This window comes from Nicotiana tomentosiformis, chromosome 4, assembly GCF_000390325.3.
Source record: "Nicotiana tomentosiformis chromosome 4, ASM39032v3, whole genome shotgun sequence".
Classification (NCBI taxonomy): domain Eukaryota; kingdom Viridiplantae; phylum Streptophyta; class Magnoliopsida; order Solanales; family Solanaceae; genus Nicotiana; species Nicotiana tomentosiformis.
The window spans coordinates 134911892-134936319 of record NC_090815.1 but is presented as its reverse complement, the minus strand read 5'-3'; the positions used below and the strand labels follow the sequence as shown (position 1 = coordinate 134936319).

At 39.2% G+C, this 24428-nt stretch overlaps 1 long non-coding RNA gene across 1 annotated transcript; it reads right to left on the bottom strand.

Annotated features, from left to right (window-relative positions):
• Window positions 1–1223: 1223 nt before the first annotated feature.
• On the bottom strand, window positions 1224–15274 carry LOC117275712 (uncharacterized). The gene is made up of 3 exons (XR_004505912.2): window positions 15047–15274; window positions 14390–14593; window positions 1224–1444 (listed from the first exon to the last, which is right to left on the bottom strand). It is a non-coding gene; the product is annotated as an uncharacterized lncRNA (long non-coding RNA).
• Window positions 15275–24428: the final 9154 nt, after the last annotated feature.

Genomic DNA, 24428 nt, shown 5'->3' with positions numbered 1-24428 from the left:
TCCTATAGTCGTGTAATTATATATCAATGACTAACCTTTTAGAAAATCAGTTAACGCTCTACAACTCACTCTTTCAAGCATATTTGATTATCAATTAATTTTGATGAGAGTGAAAGTAAAAAACACTAGTATTGTGCATTCACATATAGTGACTATGTAAAAATCGTTTAGTGTCGTATTACAAGGCTATGCTTGAGACCCATTCATTGATCTATGAAGACCGATATAGCAAGGTATTCATTATAAACCTTAACGATATAGTATAAACATGATTAGATTTTTAATATTCCATTCCTCGGTCATCTAGCAAATTCGACTATAAATCGTATTCAGCAAATGCGACATGCCCACTTCTCCATGCGAAATCTTCATCTTTATAAGAGCTTTTTAAGAGTAGTCGTGATCAACATTGGCTTGTTAGTAAGGCGAGAATTTCAAGCCCAATTTCAGGTGCACACCCTCAACACAAGCAACGTCCGACGAAGGGGAGTGAGGAAAGCTACATGCCCAAAACCTTTGATTTTTCTTTCCAAATAAGGTGTTGAGGCACCTCATCTTCTCAATACATCGCATTGGTCGGATGCAACGTATAATCGCAAAATGCGTATTATAAATTGCAATTGAAAATGTGACTTATATGGCAGAATACGACATACAAATCGCAATAGCATAATGAGACTTATAAACCACTACTGGAAAATCCGCTTATGGCAACGCATGGAAGATCGTTGCAATAGACAGGTAAACTATTGCCATAGAGCTATTGCAACGGAGTAGCGCCCGCTCCTCGCGCGCCAATAGAGCTTAAGGAGCGGTTTTTGCAACGATTCACATAGCGGTTGCTATAAATGGGGTCTATCACAACGGTTTTCCCTCACTCTGTTGGAACGGTTTTTATCAACTACAATGGTTAAAGTTCGTTACCATAACCGTTACCATATCGTTTAATGCAACAGTTATGTAAGATATTGTTACGACTATTTATGGATATGGCAATGATTTCTTTAAGCTATTACAACGGTTTATAGACCATTTTGGAACAGTTTGCAGGTCATGTTGCAACGATTTACATTTTCTATTGGAACGTCGTATGATTCCTATTGCAACGGTTCTGGTAGGCTATTGCAACAGTTTAATTGAAACGAAAATATTGTCCTTGTTGTAAATAAATATTTACATATAGAATAAACTATAAAACACTAAAATTTATATAAATAACAAAATAAAACTATTCATGGTCTATATTGTCTAACAAGCTAATAATATTCATAAAAGTAAAATGTTCTACTCCAAGTACATAAGTTTTACAATTCAAGAGTTAAGAGTAAGTTTTAAAATGTTGATAACGAACATTCCTAGACCATGCATCTACATTAATTCAAAATTCTTTAAGTAAGGTCTAGATCTCCACTGCCTTCGTCTTCTGTTTCTTCATATACTCCACCTACAAAAGAGTGTAAGTAAAGTCATTATCCTTCCATAAAAATTAACATACAGCTAGGGGTGTCAATGGATATTTCAAAATCGACTAAATCGACCGTACCGTAATGCACCGAACCGATTTCTAGGTTTCTTTTAAAGAAACCGTATAATTTTATATAAATATATAACCGCACCGATAATTAGGATTGGTTTTTAATTTTATAAAAATAAACCGAAAAGATACTGAACTGTACCGAATAAATTTTATATATGGAAAATATATTATATAGAAAGTTTAAAAATAATAATGCATTAAATTTTTCTCCGGACCTTGGAATTATGAAAACTGTTACAAGTCAACAAATAATCAAACTCAATACTAATTCCTAAAACCTATTATGCTACTTCTACTTAAACTTTTGTTATTTCAAGTATCTTCATTAGCAAGACACAAAATATTCTAGCGATTATGAGTAGCAAACTACAATGTATTGAATATATGTCCTTTCATATAATTTAGATTTATCTTTTTGAATATTTAATCTTCTATATACTTTATTCTTGAGTCTCGGTTTGGTTAATATCTTTCCACTTGTGTGATTTATATTTTCTTTGCATTTGCTTGGTTTCTTTTACGTTATTGTAGAATAGTTGATGGATCTATACTCTAGCCATTTTTTTTAATTCATCACCCTTTAAATATGTCTAGAGAGTTTTGCTAAGTCTTATAAAGGACATATGTTATCGCATTCTACTTCTATTGGTGAATTTTACATGATATTTTAAAAAATACCGAAAATTAACCGAACCATACCGATACCAAAGAGAAACCGACATGATTGTAACGGTTTCGAAAAGTCTAATTTTTGTTATACATAATAAAATAATCGAAAAATTGGTATGATACAAATTTTATAAAATAACCGACCGAACCGAACCATCGACACCCCTACATACAACTCTCGAAATGGACAAGCAGCACCAAAACATTGTAAAAGAAGGGCAACGAAAAAAAAAGAACATGACATTCAACTTGATCAGTTGCAAGATCTAATTGAGTTTCAGTTAAATAGTGAGCAAGCATATCTATATGAATAGAGCAAAAACCAAAGAAAAAGAAGAGTCGTTGACAAATAACCGGCCAGGACTAATGTTGAACAAAACAATGGACTAATCTTTAAAATAGTTTCTTCTCTAATGTTTCAAAAGTCACAACTTCATTATGAAAAAGAATAAATACACATCTAGGACAGGTCTTAGGCCATAATATATACTTAAACTAATAATAATAATAAGAGGAGAACCAAATGGTCGTCTGATCAAACTATGACCAGTTGCAATGGAAACCAAACAGACATGATCATGAATCTCACTCAACTTCCATGATTATACAAAACCTATTATCAATGGCCTTGAATGGAAACAAGCCAAACCATGCCATCTTAGCTCATCTTTGAATACAATCACATGAAACAAAGGAGGCAACACCAAGACAAGAATAATGCACACATTGCTCCTAACCAGTGACAAGAATCATCAAAATTGTATACCAACAATGCCACAAAAGTCACTGCTAAAACCACTAGCCATATTTTCCAAAAATAATACATGCCTTCACAAAATTTTCTTTCTATTAAGATGATTAGATACCATTCCAACACTTTCAAGTGCATAAACAGCTACACCAAGTGTAACGACCCGGCTGGTTGTTTTGAGATTTAGAGCCCCGATCCCCTAATATCTACTTTTCCCATATTTGCTTCTACTTTTGGGACTTGCCAGAGTGATTGGTTATGAGATTCTGAGAGTTTTAGGACACTTAGTCCCTAGTTGTGAGTTTAAGCCTTAGAGTTTGGACCGTAGTCGGAACTGTGCGAAGACGGATCCGAAATAGAATTCCGTCGACTCCATTAGCTCCGTTGAGTAATTTTGGGGTTAGGAGCGCGTCCTGAATGTGTTTTGGAGGTCTATAGTAGATTTAGGCTTGAATTGGCAAAAGTTAGTTTTTCGGCGATTTCGGCCAATAGTGGAAATTTTGATATCAAGCTAGGAATGGAATTTCGAAAGTGGCTATAGGTTCGTAGTGCCATTTGTGACTTATGTGTAAAATTTGAGGTCATTCAGACTAGATTTGATGTGGTTCGACGTCAGTTGTAGAATTTGGAAGATTTTAAAGTCTTAGGCTTGAATCCGTGCTTAATTCATGATTTTGATGTTGTTCGACGTGGTTTGAAGGCTCGACTAAGTTCGCATGGTATTTTAGGATTGGTTGGTATATTTGGTTGAGGTCCCGGGAGCCTCGGGTGTGTTTCGAATACTTAACGGGTGAAAGCTTGGACTTAGAGGAATTTCTTATTTATGCTGGTTCTGGTATTTTCGCACTTGCGGTGGGGAGTCCGAAAGTGCGGACTCGCAGAAGCGAGGCTTGCAGGCGCAGATGCGAGAAAGTCGAGAGTTGGCATGGGGTCGCAGGTGCGAGGAAGTTCCGCATCTACGATGCCCGCAAATGCGCAGAAGCGGAAGGGATGTCCGCAGGCGCACGCGCCGGTGCGGCCCTTACGTTGCACGTGCGAGGGAAGAGGGGGCAAGTGAGTTACGCAGATGCGCACATTTTCCGCACAAGTGCACCCGCAAGTGCGAGCCCAGGTTCCGCAGATGCGGAAATACCTGGGTAGTGATTAAAACCAAAGGGCTTCGCGATTTTTATCATTTTTGGCTTTGCAAACTCGAGTTAGGGCGATTTTTGAGAGCATTTTCGAGGCATTTATTGAGGTAAGTTCCTTGTGCTTATTTTTGGTCAATAATCTTGCTTTGCCATGTGTTTTTCCACATAGCTAATGTGTATTTAAGGTGAAAATTGGAAGTTGGAGGCAAGGGATTTAGAAGTATGAATTGTGGATTGGAGGACCATTTGGTGTCGGAGTTTTAGTAAATTTGATATGGTTAGACTCGTGAGTGAATGAGCTTTCTAGTTTCGTGAATTTTGTCGGGTTTCGAGACGTGGGCCGGGTTTGAGCCAATTTCGGGTTTTGGCCTAATTTTGTAATTTTTCTTGTGGGATTCATTCCATTAGCACGTATTGATGGTATTGTACTGTTTTGAATAGATTCGGGCCATTTGGAGTCGAATACTCGTGGCAAGAACGTGATATCAAGTTGATTTGAGCGGTTCGAGGTAAATGGCTTGCCTAACCTTATGTTAGGGACTTTCCCCTTAGAATATCTTGATATTATTTGGTATGTGGGCGTCGTGTACGTGAGGTGAAGAGTACGTACACGGGTTATTATTGCAAAAATATTGTTTAACCTTTTTAAATCATAAATTGTTTCTCTTATTAAGTTGTACTAATATATTTAATTGTGTAGTTTAGACTAGAAAAGCATGCTTACGTGTTTTAACTGCCTAATTGACATTGTGTGCGTCATGTTTAGTTAAGCCTTATTTGCCTTATCTGTGTCCAGTATAAACCGTATAACTCGATGTCATACATGTCATTTCATCTTGCGTTGCATATTTAAATTGGGACTACAAACGTATTTCGGGAGATCCCCATGTACTGCATATTTACTTTGGGACTACAGACGTATTTTAGGAGATCCCTCTGTACTACATATTTACTTTGGGACTACGGACGTATTCCGGGAGATCCCTCAGTACTGCATATTTACTTTGGGACTACAGACATATTCCGGGAGATCCCTCATGTATTGCATATTCATTTGAAACTACGGAACGGTATCTCGAGAGATTTCTCCATTGTGTTTACCTTGTTCTGAGTCGAGGGCTCCCTTAACTGTTAAATTTTTGAGAATTTCTTTAACTGCGTTACCGTAATTTTACTTATATCTTTTACTGTTTAATTTATTATATTTAACTCCGGTAGGGCCTTGACCTGACCTCGTCACTACTCGACCGAGGTTAGGCTTGACACTTATTGGGTACCATTGTGGTGTACTCATGCCCTTTCCTGTGCATGTTTTCATGTGCAGATTCAGGTACAAGCTATCAGCCTTGGGGTTAGTGCGTGCTGCTGATTCTAGGAGACTTCAAGGTACTTCTGCTTGCGTCAGCAAATCTTCGAAGTCCCCTTCTACTCCCTCGTGTAGAGACTTTCCTTATTATCTTCAGACTTTTGTATAGAGCTACATAGATTATAGCAACTTGTGACTTAGTGATATTCCGGGTCTTGGGAAACCATTTTGTATATGCCGAGTGGTGCTACTCTTGGCTATTTATAATGCGCTGTTTATCTTTAAAATGTTGTGTTTTCTTTATATTTTTCGCAATACTAGGCTTGCCTAGTCATAAAGACTAGGTGCCATCACGACCCCTTACGGAGGGATAATTTGGGTCGTGACAAGTTAGTATTAAAGCACTAGGTTCGTAGGAGTCGCGAGTCACAAGCCGATTTATTAGAGTCACGTGGATCGGTGCGAAGACGTCTGTACTTATCTTCGGGAGGCTATGTAACTTTTAAGAACAATCATATTTCTTTGGTTTCCTTGTCGTGCGAGTTATTGACACCAAAAAATTCTAAGATTCTATTATATTCTTTCTCACATATGGTGAGGACCCGCAATGGGAGGACCGACGATCAGGAACCCCGAGCCCCCTACCAGAGCTGCCAGAGGCCGGGGTCGGGGTAGAAGACGACCACGCGATGCAACCTTAGCACCTGCGAGAGTTGCGTTAGAGGAGCCCCTAGCAGCTCCAGCTGGAGGGCCAGCGTCGGGGATCCCTATTGCTACTCCAGCTGGAGGGCCAGCGTCGGGGATCCCTATTTTCGATATCTCCGCTACATCTCAGGCCGGGGGAGGGGCACAAACTCTCGCAGCCCGCACCCCTGAGCAGAGGGTCCAGGTTGATCAGGCCCCCAGAGTATATTGTTATGCCCCAATGGCTCCGGTCAGCATGAGATTAGGGTAGCTACTTCTGAGGCATAACAGCTCAGACTTGAGAGGTACAAGAAGTACCACCCACCTACTTTCAGTGGACTAGCTTCAGATGATGCTCTGGGTTTTCTTGAGGAGTGTCATCGTATTCTCCGCACTATGGGCATTGTGGAGACTAGTGGGGTTTCTTTCACCGCTTTCCAGCTGAGGGGAGCAACATATCAGTTGTGCCGTGCCTATGAGCTGAGTAGTCCGGACGAGGCAGCCTCACTCATTTGGACTCAGCTTTCAGAGATGTTATTGCGTGAGTATGTTCCTCAGAGCCTCAGGGATGCTTGGCGCGCAGAGTTCGAGCAGTTGCGTCAGGGTTCTATGACTGTGTCGGAGTATGCAGTTAGTTTCAGTGGGTTAGCTCGCTATGCACCGGCTCTGGTTGCTACAGTCAGAGAGAGGGTTCGTCGCTTCATTGAGGGACTCCACCCCAGTATTCGGACCAGTATGGCCAGGGAGTTGGAGATGGACATCACCTATCAGCAGGCAGTGAGCATTTCCAAAAGAGTGGAGGGCATGTTCACCCGGGACAGAGAGGAGAGAGAGGCCAAGATGTCTCGAGAGACTGGTCATTATTCAGGAGCTCGTGCACCAGCATCACGCTATGGTAGGGGTTTTGTGAGTCGCCATGTTCATTCAGCTCTTCCATCTGCCAGCGGTGTTCCGGCTCCTCCTAGACCTCAGGAGCCCTATTATGCACCGCCAGTATCCAGTATGCCTCCTACTCGAGGTGCTATTATCGGCTAGTCCAGCAGGCCAGGACCGAGTCAGTCCCAGCTGTTGCGTCCTCCGAGAGGTTGTTTTGAGAGTGGTGACACTCGTCACATGGTTAGAGACTGCCCCAAAGCCATGAGGGGTGCACCTCCACAGACTTATTAGCCTCCACGTGCTCCACCGAGTCCTCCGTCCATTCTTCCAGCACCAGCTGCTACCCTACCTCCTCAGCCAGCTCGAGGTGGAGTTTGGGGGGGTCGAGGTCTCCCTAGAGGGGGAGGTCAGGCCAAGTATTATGCCCTCAGGCCAAGTATTATGCCCTTCCAGCCCGATCAGAGGTCATTGCTTCAAATTCAGTCATCACAAGTATCGTCCCTATCTGTAATAGGGATGCATCAGTATTATTTGACCCAGACTCTACGTACTCATATGTGTCTTCTTATTTTGCTCCATATTTTGGGATATCTCAGGATTCTTTAGGTTCTCCTATTTATGTATCTACTCCAGTGGGAGATTCTCTCGTTGTGGACCGCGTAAATCGGTCGTGTTTGATTGCTCTTAGTGGTTTTGAGACCAGATCCGATTTATTATTTCTCATTATGGTAGATTTTGATGTTATCTTGGGCATAGACTGATTGTTGCCCCATTATGCTATTCTTGATTGTCACGCTAAGACCGTGACGCTGGCTATGCCAGGTTTGCCGAGATTTGAGTGGAGAGGTACCTTAGAGTATACTCCCCGCATGGTCATTTCATTTCTTAGGGCTCAACGAATGGTTGAGAAGGGGTGTGATGCGTATTTGGCCTTTGTGAGAGATGTGAGTATTGATACCCCTATAGTCTAGTCAGTTCCAGTAGTGAGGGACTTTCCAGATGTGTTTCCAGCTGATCTTCCAAGTATGCCGCCCGATAGAGATATTGATTTCGGTATTGATTTGTTGTCGGCACTCATCCTATTTCTATTCCTCCATACCATATGGCTCCTCCTGAATTAAAGGAGTTGAATGAGCAGTTGCAGGAGTTGCTTGATAAAGCTTCATTCGGCCCAGTATGTCACATTGGGGTGCTCCAATATTATTTGTAAAGAAGAAGGATGGTTCTATGCGTATGTGTATTGATTATCGGCAGTTGAACAAGGTTACAGTGAAGAACATGTACCCATTGCCTCGTATTGATGACTTATTTGACCAGTTACAGGGTGCCAGGGTGTTTTCCAAGATTGACTTGCGTTCTGGCTATCATCAGTTGAAGATTCGGGAGCCGGATATCCCGAAGACTGCTTTCAGGACCAGATATGGTCACTATGAGTTTCTTGTCATGTCATTTGGGCTGACCAATGCACCAACATCCTTTATGTATTTGATGCACAGTGTATTCCGACCTTATCTTGATTCCTTCATCATTGTGTTTATTGACGACATCCCAGTATATTCCCGGTCTCGGGAAGATCATAAGAAACACCTGAGGACCGTGCTTCAGACCTTGAGGGAGAAGAGGTTATATGCAAAATTTTCCAAGTGTGAATTCTGGCTTGATTCAGTTGCATTCTTGGGCCACATAGTGTCTTGTGATGGGATCAAGGTAGATCCGAAGAAGGTGGAGGCAGTACAGAGTTGGCCTAGACCGTCATCAGCTATGGAGATCCACAGTTTCCTTGGTTTGGCGGGATATTACTGTCGCTTTGTGGAGGGATTTTCATCAATTGCAGCACCTATGACCAGGTTGACCCAGAAGGGTGCTCCGTTCAGGTGGACCGAGGAGTGTGAGCAAAACTTTCATAAACTCAAGACAACTTTGACTACAGCCCAGTATTAGTATTGTCTACAGGTTCGAGGTCCTACACTGTCTATTGTGATGCCTCGAGGATTGGCCTCAGAGCGGTATTGATGCAGGACGGTATGGTGATTGCCTACGCGTCTAGACAGTTGAAGGTGAATGAGAAGAATTAACTGGTTCATGATCTCGAGTTAGCAGCTATTGTTCACACCCTGAATATCTAGCGCCATTATTTGTACGGTGTTCCCTGTGAGATTTACATTGATCACCGGAGTTTGCAGTACTTGTCCAGGCAGAAGGACCTTAATTTGCATCAGCGGAGATGGTTGGAGCTACTTAAAGACTATGATATCACTATATTATAACACCCGGGGAAGGTCAATGTAGTGGCCGATGCCTTGAGTCGCCGAGCAAAGAGTTTGGGGAGCTTGGAATATCTTCCGGCAGCTGAGAGGCCCTTAGCCTTGGATGTTCAGGCCTTATCAAGTCAGTTTGTGAGATTGGATATTTCAGAGCCTTGACGGGTATTAGCTTGTGTGGTTGCTCGGTCTTCTCTTTATGACCGTATCAGGGAGCGCCAATATGATGATCCTCATATTCTAGTTCTTCAGGACAGGGTTCGGCGAGGTGATGCCAGAGATGTAACTATTGGTGATGCCGGTGTGATGAGGATGCATGGCCGGATCTGTGTGCCCAATGTAGATGGGCTTTGGGAGTTGATTCTTGAGGAGGCCCATAACTCGCGGTACTCCATTCATCCGAGTGCCGCGAAGATGTACCAGGACTTGAGGCAGCACTATTGGTGGAGAAGAATGAAAAAGGATATAGATGGCTTTGTGGCCAAGTGTCTCAACTGTCAGCATGTTAAATATGAGCATCAGAGACCAGGTGGATTACTTCAGAGGTTAGAGATTCCTGAGTGGAAGTGGGAGCGGATCACCATGGACTTTGTGGTTGGCCTTCCTCGAACTTTGAGGAAGTTCGATGTTATTTGGGTGATCGTGGATCGGCTCACCAAGTCAGCCCATTTCATTCCGGTGTTGACTACATACTCTTCAGAGAGATTGGCTGAGATTTATATCAGAGAGATTGTCCGCCTTCATGGTATTCCAGTATCCATCATTTCAGACAAAGGTACACAATTCACATCCCGGTTTTGGAGAGCCGTACAACAGGAGTTGGGTACTAGGGTAGAGCTGAGTACAACCTTTCACCCTCAGACGGACAGGCAGTCCGAGAGCACGATTCAGATTCTTGAGGATATGCTCTGTGCCTGTGTGATGGAGTTCGGAGGGTCATGGGACCAATACTTGCCACTTGCAGGGTTCGCTTACAACAACAGTTATTAGTCCAACATTCAAATGGCACCATATGAGGCTTTGTATGGTAGGCGGTGCCGGTCCCATGTGGGATGGTTTGAGCCGGGAGAGGCCCAATTGTTGGGTACAGATTTGGTCCAGGATGCCCTGGATAAGGTGAAGGTGATTCAGGAGAGACTTCGCACAGCCTAGTCTAGGCAGAAGAGTTATGCAAACCGTAAGGTTCGTGATTTGCCATTTATGGTGGGTGAGCGGGTCTTGCTTCGGGTATCGCTTATGAAGGGTGTCATGAGGTTCGGGAAGAAAGACAAGCTGAGCCCGAGGTTCATTGGTCCTTTTGAGTTATTGTAGCAAGTTGGGGAGGTTGTTTATGAGCTTGCCTTGCCTCCCAGCCTAGCAGGAGTTCACCCGATATTCCACGTGTCTATGCTCCAGAAGTATCACGGTGATCCGACTCATGTATTGGATTTCAGCTCAGTCTAGTTGGATAAAGGTCTATCTTATGTTGAGGAGCAAGTAGCCATTTTGGACAGGCAAGTCGGAAAGCTCAGGTCAAAGAATATTGCTTCAGTAAAGGTCCAGTTGAGGGGTCAGCCGGTCGAGGAGGCGACTTGGGAGACCGAGCAGGATATGTGCAACCAGTACCCTCATCTTTTCACAGTTTCAGGTATGTCTTTATACTTGTTCGAGGACAAACAGTTATTTTAAGAGGGGGAGGATGTAATGACTCGGCCGGTCATTTTGAGATTTAGAGCCTCGATCCCCTAATATCTGCTTTCCCCATATTTTTTTCTACTTTTGGGACTTGCCGGAGTGATTGGTTATGAGATTCTGAGAGTTTTAGGACACTTAGTCCCTAGTTGTGAGTTTAAGCCTTAGAGTTTAGACCGTGGTCGGAACTGTATGAAGACGAATCCGGAATGGAATTCTGTCGACTCCATTAGCTCCGTTGAGTGATTTTGGGATTAGGAGCGCGTCCAGAATGTGTTTTGGAGGTCTGTAGTCAATTTAGGCTTGAATTGGCGAAAGTTAGTTTTTCGGCGATTTCGGCTGATAATGGAAATTTTGATATCAAGCTCGGAATGGAATTCCGAAAGTGGCTGTAGGTTCGTAGTGCTATTTGTGACATGTGCGTAAATTTTGAGGTCATTTGGACTAGATTTGATGTAGTTCGGTGTCAGTTGTAGAATTTGGAAGATTTTAAATTCTTAGGCTTGAATCCGTGCTTAATTTATAATTTTGGTGTTGTTCGACGTGGTTTGAAGGCTCCGCTAAGTTCGCATGGTATTTTAGGATTGGTTGGTATGTTTGGTTGAGGTCGCGGGGTCCTCGGGTGTATTTCGGATGCTTAACGGGTGAAAGCTTGGACTTAGAGGAATTTATGATTTATGCTGGTTTTGGTGTTTTCGCACCTGCGGTGGGGAGTCCGCAGGGCGGCCTCGCAGAAGCGAGGCTTGCAGGTGCAGATGCAAGAAAGTTGAGAGTTGGCCTGGGGTCGCAGGTGCGAGGAAGTTCCGCATCTACGATGCCCGCAAATGCGCAAGGCTGTTCGCAAATGCGCAAGATGCGTAGAAGTGGAAGAGATGTCCGCAGGTGCGGCCCTTATGTTGCAGGTGCGAGGGCAGAGGGGGCCAGTGAGTTACTGTAAATTTTACTTATATCTTTTACTGTTTAATTTATTATATTTTACTCCAGTAGGGCCTTGATCTGACCTCGTCACTACTCGACCGAGGTTAGGCTTGACACTTATTGGGTACCATTGTGGTGTACTCATGCCCTTTCCTGTACATGTTTTCGTGTGCAGATCCAGGTACAAGCTATCAGCCTTGGAGTTAGTGCGTGCTGCTGATTCTAGGAGACTTCAAGGTACTTCTGCTTGCATCAGCAGATTTTCAGAGTCCCCTTCTACTCCCCCGTCTAGAGACTTTCCTTATTATCTTCAGACTTTTGTATAGAGTTATATAGATTATAGCAGCTTGTGACTTAGTGATATTCCGGGTCTTGGGAAACTATTTTGTATATGCCGATTGGTGCTACTCTTGGCTATTTATAATATGCTGTTTATCTTTAAAATGTTGTATTTTTTTATATTTTTCGTAATATTAGGCTTGCCTAGTCGTAAAGACTAAGTGCCATCACGACCCCTTACGAAAGGATAATTTGGGTCGTGACACCGAGACCATAGAAAAACACATTGAACCCACCAAAAGCTTCAAGAACATGACTACTTTTTAGATAAACCATCACATCTTCAACCATAAGTACCCCCATAGCTCACAATTCAACAACATTAGCAAAAATACTCAAAGGGGCTAAAGGGTAAGACCATGAATTGAATTCATCCCCAACTGAAATGGAAAACAACTTCAAATATACACTGTTTTATGCGGCAACCCCAATTTATTAGGACTTGGATTTGACTTGGAGTAATTAAAATAATATGCGAAAGTATTAGCTATGAAAATCATGAACTGATACAAAAACCAGCTTGTGATAACACAATCATAGCATCCACGGCAAACCTACCAATAGGTCCACAAACAACATAAGATAGATTACAAATTTTACCTTTCTTAGCTTTCTTGATAGGTTGCTTTTTATTTCTTAGCTTCTAGTTACATGGTTATGGAAAGAACCATGTAAAAATCTTTTATGTTTATCATCCTTTCTCTAATCTTGAAACTCCATAATAATTGAAGCACGCATAGAGTAACATTCAACTGCACTGTTCTATTTCAAATTGGAGCTCCAAATATAATAAAATAGCAGTAATAACAACGTCCGTCATTTCGGTATGGCGAAGAACTCAGCTAACAGAGAGCTCTGATTTAGAGATATTGAAATGAATTGTTCGTGTAGACTACTTTGAAGACAGAACAAGTCCAAGTACATTTTACAATGACTAACCCCGACACTACTCATATTTTTCTTTCACGTCAGCTTACATAAAATCTTAATTTCAGTATATCTTTTAGCAAATAAACTTGTAGATATAATAAAGGGGCTGATATCAGTGATGTTAATTGGTTTTACAATATTCAAGACCTACCAGCCTAGTCTAAAGGGAGAATTTCATCTAGACATGGTACAAATTATAAATTTTTCGATTAGGCAATCCAAGAGACAATTTGCTCCATCACAAAGATAATATTTTTGTCTCAAATATAGGAAATTACTGCATCTCAATGTAGAATAATATATTTATGACAAACAATGCACAACCAGGCAGTATAAATCAACAAAAAAAATGAAGCGGATTAGTGTGAAATATTGCACTTGCACAGTCCAGTTTCAAATTGAACAGGTCTAAACTACAGGGTTCAACTAAGACGAATAGTCAACCAAGACTCAGATTAAAGCAGGAACACTAGTAATGATGCTATAAACCATTTGATTCTACATTGTCTTCCAGAATTGGAAAGGGCTAAAAGCAAATATGGAGTTATTCCTTTATCTCTTAGGAGTACAATGGGCAGTGAAGGGCCTTTAAAGGAAACTATAAATAAATGGGAGGGAAAAACATAGGAAGCCGATAGAACTCTCTATTGAACTACCACCTTCTGTATACATTGCAAAGTTCGGAGATAAAGAAAGACTAGATACTCAGAAGGAAAGAAAAAGTTTAGATGTTTATAGTTTTTAGCTTTTTGGTGCAATTTAAAAACTGTAAATCATTTATGACACAACGATGAACTCTCTTAATCCTTGAGTTGAAGAGAGATAGTCCTATGTACTTTTGTATCATCGGCAGTTTCATGCTGTTCGTGTGAATTATACATACTTACCAAAAAAAAAAGAATAAGGCTGATTGCATATAAGAATTTTCTCTGACTCATTCTACAGACCAAAGCTGTAGTCAGATACATCTTCAAACAATAAATCTTGCTCTTTCCTAGTTTAAAGTAGGAAGCATCTTCCGAAGACCTGGTTTTGCTTAAAATATACAGCAGCACAGTGTGTCAAACAAGGTTAATCTGTTAGAAACAACATAGACATGGTGATACCATGATTTAACAACCTTTGCAACAACTGAGTCATTACATTTTAGATTCTAACCATCTAGTAGGAATACAAAGTGGATATATGATGAAGAAATGAGAGTATCGGGAACACAAACTGAGTATACAAAGCAGTAAGAAAAAGGCTAAGAATATACAAAGCTCCAAAATATGTATCGTGCAAAAAGTAGGTCACATAAAAGTCGGATGTAATTACCTTGGCAGGATCGGAGTTTCAATATTCAAGAAGATCCTTGAAGTGAGACTTCGAAACATTTACCTACATATTCTCCATTCGAAACTCGTCATTCTCATATGTTTCAAAGTGATTTTTCTTCAACTAATTCTTATACTTTCTCCGGGTAGTCTGAATTGATTCAAAAACACATGTTTTCGCCTCTTCAGGAGTGTCATATTTTTCCTATAAATTTAGTGCAATTAGGTTAGAATAAAAAACATGAAATATCATCCATACTATTGAATGCTGGGAACTTCAAGTCTTGATATATTTCCAGATATCATTTTTTGTGTATAGTTTCCTCCTATCAAATACATTAAGAGGACATAAGGTCTCATTCCTTGCCAATGTGTTGAGGAAACTACCCAACTCTTTAACAACTGCTTCAGTAGGACCAACTATTTTGCTAGTTGGTCTTATAATGTGAAATTGAAGTAATTGATACAACTATTTTGCTAATTGCTACTATAAGATTTCATGATCCAACCAAAGTTTAATTAAACTGAAATTTAGTATCAACAAATATATCGACAGATCAATGGGATAGGACCAACTTCAGACATCATCGAAAAGTTAAATTAGTGTTAATCAGGCATATCAAAAGGAATAGAAGTAGCATTGTGAAAGTTTACATACAAAATCGGTTTCCAACTTGTCTTTCACGAGACGAACATCTTCAATTCTCTGCCGATGAACTCGAACACCATTTGAGAAACCCTAGAGGATTAGCAAGACTAGTATTAGCCTTAAAGGGATTTTTCGGTGTTGACGCTGCCGGTGCCACCATGATGATTTGGTTTTGTCACGCCCCGAACCTGAAGGGCGAGACCGACACCCGGTGCCTCACCTAACCTAGCATACCAACTTGCGACTAAGGGACTCTGAACATATAATGTCATAATAACATCAATATAAAGTTGGGGCGACAAAGTCGTCATAACTACTACAACTGACAAACTAATAAAATATACATACCAGGCCTACAAGCCTAGCATACTACACTAACTGACATGATATGTCTACAAGTCTCTACGGAGGGATGTATTGTGATCGGAACAGAGCCCTGACCTACCCATAACATATATACATACATATAGAAGATGTACACGAAACCTTAAACCCGATAACTATGAAGGACTTGAAGCTTACCGATCAGGTTGAATTGGGGAAACACCAACTGGGGAGGTCTACCCGTCTGTCTATCTGAACATGCGCGCATGAAATGCAGCGTCCCTAGAAAAAGGGACGTCAATACAAAATAATGTACCGAGTATGTAAGGCAATAACATATCTGAAAGCTCAAACTGAACTGATAATATAATAACTGAAAGTAACTGGGAGTCAAAAATGATCTGGAGATATACTTACCTCCTGATACTGATTCAACTCCTTTAATATAGTAAGTAAAATAAATGCCCGGCCCTATAAGGCTCGATACGTGTAACTGCTCGGCCGCAGTAGGCTCGCTCGTAGGTGTTCGGCCATACTAGGATCTGTATCTCGGCTATCCTAGGCTCTTTCATAGGTGCTCGTCCACAGTAGGCTCGGTATATAACTTACCATCTGATCAGAGGTTGCCCAATAGGGGCCTGCCCACCGATTATAGCTTGATGGTGGTAAAAATATTGTAGTATTGTATATATATATAGACCCTATGTTCTCTTGACTAGAAGAAGACAATACTCAATTGAATATAAAGTCTCAATAAGGGAGAATACTGTAATTTATGAGACTAGGATAATGTATATAAATTCGGGAGTATAAACTTCTCTTTATGCCTCGTTATCAAACACATGTAGTTACGAGACCATGCCAAAATGAAGGAATGAATTAGCCTTAACATATCTTATCAAAATCTTTCCAATCACCAAGTTGAACTCGCCTCTTCGCACCATAATAGACAACACCGATAATAATAATATCATTAAGTTATGAAAGGTACAACTATCGCACAACGAACGACAAGCTTATTTTGTATTAAAACGGCGAGCAACTCCTTTATAATCCTTACTTCCTCCAAATTCAATATAATACCAACAATACAAGAACGCAATAATAACAACATATATACATTATTTTCCAACCTTATATACACCATAAAATACTACAAAACTGTCAAACACACCCCAATCTCTTCATACACAAAACGATCACCGTAGTAGTGTCAAACAACCCGAAAATTTTACGATGAACGATCAGACCTCCACCCTGCATTTATGTGGTGTTTCTCCACACCATTCCTCCTCCAAAACTCCACGAAATAGTAGTAAAACATGCAGCTTAACAACAATACAAAACAATCCACAAAATAGTCAGTTACAAGTGAATAACTCGAACTCACAACTTTCGATCACTGTCCCGTGAGTTCTTACAAATGTAAAACGACTTACCATGAAATTACAGCAGACAAAATGAATGAAAGAGAGAAGTAAATTTACCTTATTTGTTGGATAACTCAGCTCATATCTTAGTTCTTCAAACTCTATGTTTTACATCCAATTAGAGCTTGAAAGGGAAAGAAAATCAATTAGGGTTTGTGAGCAAGTTTTGGGAGGATTTTTGTAGAGCTTATGTCTGGTTATTATGCCTTATTATCAGTCTAATATATGAAGGGGGGAGTGCATGATTAGCCACTAATTAGAGATGTCTTTAATCTTTAGCCACCGTTTAAAATGTATTTATTTTTTAGCCAGTACTTAATAATTTTTTCCCCGCCCGGACAAAAATACCCATGTGCTAATATTAAGGATATCATGTCCTTAACTTCATATGTTCAATGTAAATGTTAAGGACACGATGTCCTTAACTTCATGTGTGTAGTGTAAATATTAAGGACATAATGTCCTTAACTTGTATTTGCACCTTCTGTTGTTAAACTTTAGGACCTCATGTCCTTAACTTCATATGTGTAATGTAAATATTAAGGACATAGTGTGCTTAACTCCATGTGTGCAGTGTAAATGTTAAGGATATAGTGTCCTTAACTTTATGAGTGTTGTGTAAATATTAAGGACATGATGTCCTTAACTTCATAAATACTGTGTAAATATTAAGGACAAAGTGTCTTGTATTTGCACATTCCGTTGTTAAACTCAGGACATCATGTCCTTAACTTCATATGTTCAGTGTAAATATTAAGGACACGACGTCCTTAACTTCATGTGTGCAGTGTAAATGTTAAGGACATAATGTCCTTAACTTGTATTTGCACCTTCTGTCGTTAAACTTTAGGATCTCATGTCCTTAACTTCATATGTATAGTGTAAATGTTAAGGACATAGTGTCCTTAACTTTATGAGTGTTGTGTAAATATTAAGGGCATGATGTCCTTAACTTCATAAATACTGTGTAAATATTAAGGATAAAGTGTCTTGTATTTGCACCTTCCGTTGTTAAACTTTAGGACATCATGTCCTTAACTTCAAATGTTCAGTGTAAATGTTAAGGACACGACATCCTTAACTTCATGTGTGTAGTGTAAATGTTAAGGACATAATGTCCTTAACTTGTATTTGCACCTTCTGTTGTTAAACTTTAGGACCTCATGTCCTTAACTTCATATGTGTAGTGTAAATGTTAAGGACATGGTGTCCTTAACTTCATGTGTGCAGTGTAAATGTTAAGGACATAATGTCCTTAACTTTATGAGTGTTGTGTAAATATTAAGGACATGATGTCCTTAACTTCATAAATACTATGTAAATATTGAGGACAAAGTGTTTTGTATTTGCACATTCCGTTGTTAAACTTTAGGACATCATGCCCTTAACTTCAAATGTTCAGTGTAAATGTTAAGGACACGATGTCCTTAACTTCATGTGTGCAGTGTAAATGTTAAGGACATAATGTCCTTAACTTGTATTTGCACCTTTTGTTGTTAAACTTTAGGACCTCGTATCCTTAACTTCATATGTATAGTGTAAATGTTAAGGACATGGTGTCCTTAACTTCATGTGTGCAGTGTAAATGTTAAGGATATAGTGTCCTTAACTTTATGAGTGTTGTGTAAATATTAAGGACATGATGTCCTTAACTTCATAAATACTTTGTAAATATTAAGGACAAAGTGTCTTGTATTTTCACATTCCGTTGTTAAACTTTAGGACATTATGTCTTTAACTTCAAATGTTCAGTGTAAATGTTAAGGACACGACGTCCTTAACTTCATGTATGTAGTGTAAATATTAAGGACATAATGTCCTTAACTTTATGAGTGTTGTGTAAAGATTAAGGATATGGTGTCCTTAACTTCATGAATGTTGTGTAAATATTAAAGACAAAGTGTCATGTATTTGCACCTTCCATTGTTAAACTTTAGGACATCATGTCCTTAATTTCATATATGTAGTGTAAATGTTAAGGACACGACGTCCTTAACTTCATGTGTGCAGTGTAAATATTAAGGACACTATGTCCTTAATATTTACACAACACTCATGAAGAAAGGGTAACAAAGTCTTTTCGTATTAATTTTAATAGAGTAGTGGCTATTTGTGCTCAGCATTAAAAATACTGGATAAAAACTAAATACCATGTTAAAAAATAGTTATCCCACGCCATTTTAAAGGCCTCTTTGGACGACCCGAACTGGTCCATTTTTGGACGACCCGAACTGGCCTATTTTTGGATTCTCATTTAAGCAAGTAGGTGACAGTCTGCGCAGTCTCGTAAAAATGCCTATATCTCTCTACTCCGATATCGTATTGACAAATGGTTTAATGCACTAGAAAATAGACTCATAGATCTTCAATTTGATGGGTGGAACACCCCATAACTCTAAGGTCCCGTTTGGCCATGAGTTTTGCCAAAATAAATTTGGGATTTATTTGGCAAACACATATTTGGCCATAGATTTTGCCCATATTTTGGCAAGATCCCAAATCCCAAAAATTACCTCAATTGCTGATTTTGGGCAAAAACATGACCATTATATTTTTTAAATATTACCCCAGACTTTTATAGTTTGTAAAAGAGCCCACATTTAAATAATCACCTCAATTTCTGCTCTTGTTCCTGCTTTTTTCTTTGTATCTGCTCTCGAAAGAAACTGAGATTGATATCTACTCTGAGGAAGCTGTGACTACCCACTTGCACTTTGTCTTGCAAAAACATGATTTAGCTGACGAAAATTTTTCACCAGCAATGCCTTTCTTGCTTAACCCCAACTTTCGCAAGATATTCGTTCATATGACCGAAAAAAATCAAGTTGAATGGTTTAACGACTTAAAGAAAAATTGAGCTAACTGTTATTTTTATTTTGTTATGTTGTACTCTAATGCATGAAACGCTGATGCTAATTATTTTAGTTGTACGTTGTGGTGTAGGCATGATTATAATATGAGTAATGACTTCCTATGTGTAATATGAGTAATGACTTCCTATGTGTAATCTGAGTAATGAAGGTTATGTATATACAAGATAACAAGTTTGTTTGTTTGGTACTATTGGGTATTTGTGATAGATTTTTGAGCTTGTACCCATAAGTCACGTTTCATATTTTTTCAAATAAAAAGTGAAATATGTTTTGAAAAATCATGTCCAAACACATTTTCATCTTCAAATCAAACTTCACCCAAATCAGAATTTTCAAAACAAATTTGGGAATCTATGGCCAAACGATAGCTAAGTATATTGGGAGAAAATCACAATTACATTTGACCCAAAATTTCAGTAAAACTTATGAACGTAACTTATGGTGACTTTCATCGACTTTTGTTTCACCACTCGCTTGACTTCAAAACACAACACACGACTAACATAACTCATAACATAACCTGCTTATCATGTTAAACACACTGGTCTCACCACAAAAGTACATGTTATAACATTCCCAACTTGTCGACTTTCGACGAAACATTATTTTCTTCAATTCCTTTAGCTTGTGAACCTTCCAACTCTCTTTGTACTTGTTGTCCATGATCTTCAATATAGAGGCGCCGATGATGGTTCGGGAGAGAGAGAGTGTAGACGAGTTTATGTGATTGGGGGTACTTTAACAACTTGTTTGGATGGGTTGTTACATGTATCGTATTGTTACTTTAAATACAATATTTGTTTTGATTGCTACTTAAATTTTATTGTATCGTATCGTTAAATACGTTATTACGTAACGACGAAAAATGCCACTTTATGTAACAACATATTTGGTGTGGTGGCGTCGTTACTTTGCCTTTTTCTCTCATTTTGCCCCCTTTTTATTATTAAATAATCATATTTTATCCCTTACCATATTTTTTTATATAATATTTCTACTTCGTATCTAATATTTTCTTAGTAATGTTGCAAGTTTATTTTTCATATTTTTGGTATGTGACATCATGAAATGACGACAAACGATACAATCTATCCAAATATTATATTAATAAAAAATACAATACATTATGAAACGACATGTAACAATCATCCAAACAATACAAAAATGCTTCTGCTTTTATTTTTAGAAATAAACTATTTTTTTCGACTTTTCAGAAATTACTTGTACTTACTCCCAAAAGTACTTTTTTACCAAAAAAATAAAAATAAAAATAAAAACTTCGCCAAACAGGTTCTAACACAAAAAGAGTTGCAAAAAGTTGACTAAATATATACGGTCAATGCGGCAATTGTTGGACTCCCATTTTATAAACCGGCCGAATTCCATTCCCGACGATGGCTATCCCTACACCACCGTCGAGCTCCGCCACTGCAGGTCGCTATCAGAGCCATAAGAGATCGTTAGGTTTCTTCGCAAATGCAATGAAGAGGAAAAACAGCTTCATACAATTCTTCGCCATGACAGGAATCCTTCTTCTTAGCGTACGATCGCTTGGGCAAAAGTACCGCATAAATGATCTGATGGAGGATAACGCTTCGTTAAAGGAAGAACAAGAAGGCCTTGTTTTAAGAATGAATAATATCAAGCAAAGCCTCTTTGCTGAAGCTGCTGTGGAGCCCACTGGTACTTTTGCTGCACGCCTTCAATGCCTCTTTGGTGATGAGTGATGACAGTTGAAAACAGTTGAGTAGTGTTGTTCTACCTGAGTTTATATTTCATATACATCTGATATATGATGTTCAATTATTAACAGAATTTATGGATTTTAGGATTTAGGAGTATTGTAGACTGACATAGAGTGTTAAACGTGAAGATTTTTGTCTTCACATATTTCAAAATTTATGAGAGTTTATGTTTTATGCATTGACGGTGTAAAAAATATTACACAATTAGGTTAGTTAAAAGGTAACTGCAGGTAATAAGCACTAATTGGTAACATATAATAAATGATAAGTAACCACTTGTAGCAGATTAAATTACACTGATGGTGTAAAATTTCAGACTCAATTCCTTTTATTTTAAGCATTTGTTCGATGGTATTGTATTGTTCATTGTTCAAGAAATGCTATGGAAACACTTATGCATAATTCTAGCAGGTGATCGCAACAACAGGTGATTTTAAAAGGAATACCAGAGAGTGGCAACATTCTAAAATGATCATCAGGTTGGCTATGGAGATGAAAAGCAATAACAGTAACACGTAAGAAAGGCTCGATACTGTGAAAAGTGGAAGAAAAGTGTGGACACAACAATAACTACTAGCAGTCTAGGATACAACCCTATTAGACTAGCCTCTCACCCAGTACGAAGTAGAAAAGAGCTCCACTACCTCCTAACCTACCACCCTAATGCTCGACCTCCACACCTTCCTATCAAGGGCCATGTCCTCAGAAATCTGAAGCCTCGCCATGTCCTGCCTGATCACCTCTCCCCAATACTTCTTGGGCCGCCCTCTACCTTTTCTCATGCTCGCCAAAGCCAACCGCTCACATCTCCTTACTGGGGCATTCAAGCTTCTCCTCTGTACGTGCCCGAACCATCTGAGCCTAGCTTCCCGCATCTTTTATTTGAAGCCTCCAACATTAACTCTCATCGTAGTTGATGATTACGTTTTGTTATAAGATTGTCAGCCGTACCATGGTCAATTCGATATGTAGTTAACAACAATAGACCCCCAGTGTAGTCCCACAAGTGGGGTCTGGGAAGGGTAGAGTGTACACAGACCTTACCCCTGCTTTTAAAAGGCAGAGAGGCTGTTTTCGGTAGATCCTCGGTTCACCGTGGAAAAGGGAAGGGGCAACGACAAACAAACCAATTTGACAACTAAAGCGAAAATACAAAACTAACACTAAGTAATGCAAACAGAAAATCGAAACTAGACAACAATAAGAAATGTAGTTAAAATTTTGAAATTATGCACTTTTGGCCGAGTTTAGGTATGCACTCTCCGTATCTATCCGTTTGTCTGGACTCTGGGCCTTCAAGCATGTTGATGGTTTTGATTTTGTTGGAAATTTATCCTCCATCCAAGTTTCTGGTTAGCAGGAGAAAAATTGGATAAGAGGTTGAAAGATCCCTTCTGACACGAGGCGTCATTAGTTTTGAATTGGCCATAGAGAGTGGCAACATTTGTTGTGACTATTATGAATCACCACTTGATTTGATAATATAAAAGTGTATTAACTTGTTTTAACATTACTATGAGTTGTATGAGAAAGCATTATACTGCTCTCTTAGATTTTGACTTATTGCTGTGTCTTCCATTTTGACTTAAATGCCTTTCTGCTGAAGCCTTTTTTCCCATTTAGTATTCCACTTTCTGGTCAAATCATTCTACAGATTGTTGCATCTTATTCATATGCATGTTGTTCCCCTTTTCTATCCCTTAATAGTATTATCCTATTTTATGTGCTTCCCACCTCGATTCTTGCTGCCCATTTTAATTGCCGTAGTTTAGTTAGGATTAGTGTAATTGTTTTGTCAAGACATTTTACATTTTAATCTTCTTGTCCAATCCCATATTGTCCCATAAAATATGGTAGCGATAACACAAAAAGAAATGCAAAAGATTTACAAAAGCTTTTTGTCTATCCTCAGTCCTAGAGCTCTTATTGCTGACTACTGTTGTATTAAGACAGTTTGAGTTATTTTTTTGTATTGTTTAAGCTTATTAAATGCACCAGTAATTTTTAATCCTCCTAGTAGATTCCGTAGTGTATGGTCCTCTCTCTCTCTCTTTCTCTCCCCTTTTCTTTTTTCCCCTTTTTATGTTGTGATGGTTTCACTTCCATGTTATACATCCCTTAAGTAACAGTTGCTGTCCTTGGTTAACTGTTTCTAGCTGTATGACTACTGCAATGTCCACTCTCTTTCTTTGCATTAATTGGTGTTAAAGGCTATTACCTTTTGGGTCATCTTTGATGTATGCAGTTTGTTGTTTCTGCACGGTGGAGTAGGCACGAGAGAGGAAGGAACTATGTGAGCTTAGGTTTTAGAATTTGCTATGACATATTTAGTACTGTATCCTTCATTGTTGAAAGCCTATGGATCATATTTGGTTTTAAACATAGGTCAGATAAATTTGATTTCAAAAGAGCATGATCTTTGATTACTCTGGGAACTGGATTAAACTTCAATAGTTTGAAGGCATCTTAGGGTAGCAGAGATTCATGTAACTTGTGCCTCTGAGAATCATTTTGAACATTTTTTTTACCAGCTATTCAAGACAAAAATGGTGACGGTCAACAGTGGATTGGAGCATAATTTCACGATCCTTGAGGGGGTTGGTGTTGACGTGTAGTAAGGTTTTGGAAGTACAGTGGTCATTTTTGCTTGAAATCCAGAATTTGTCTTGAAATAATGATATGGTATTCCCAAGGAATGTGAAATCTGGGGATTCCACTACTGGAGTTGTTCTCTAGGGACATGTTCTATTTGAGTGAGCTATAATGATTCAAGACATCTGCCAATTGGCATACTTCTTTAATCTCGCAACTCGTTTAAAGAACACAGAGAAACTATATTCTATTTTCTGGACATTGAAAGGTCTATCATCAAATTTAAACGATGCAAATAATCTATTGGTAGAAGCTGAGAAATATATTTTGCAGCTGATTGGGACTATGTTATGTGGTTTTCTAGATGATGTATCGTGAAAGATAATCGATCTCTGTGTTGGTAGGTGAATAAATATTCAAATTGAAG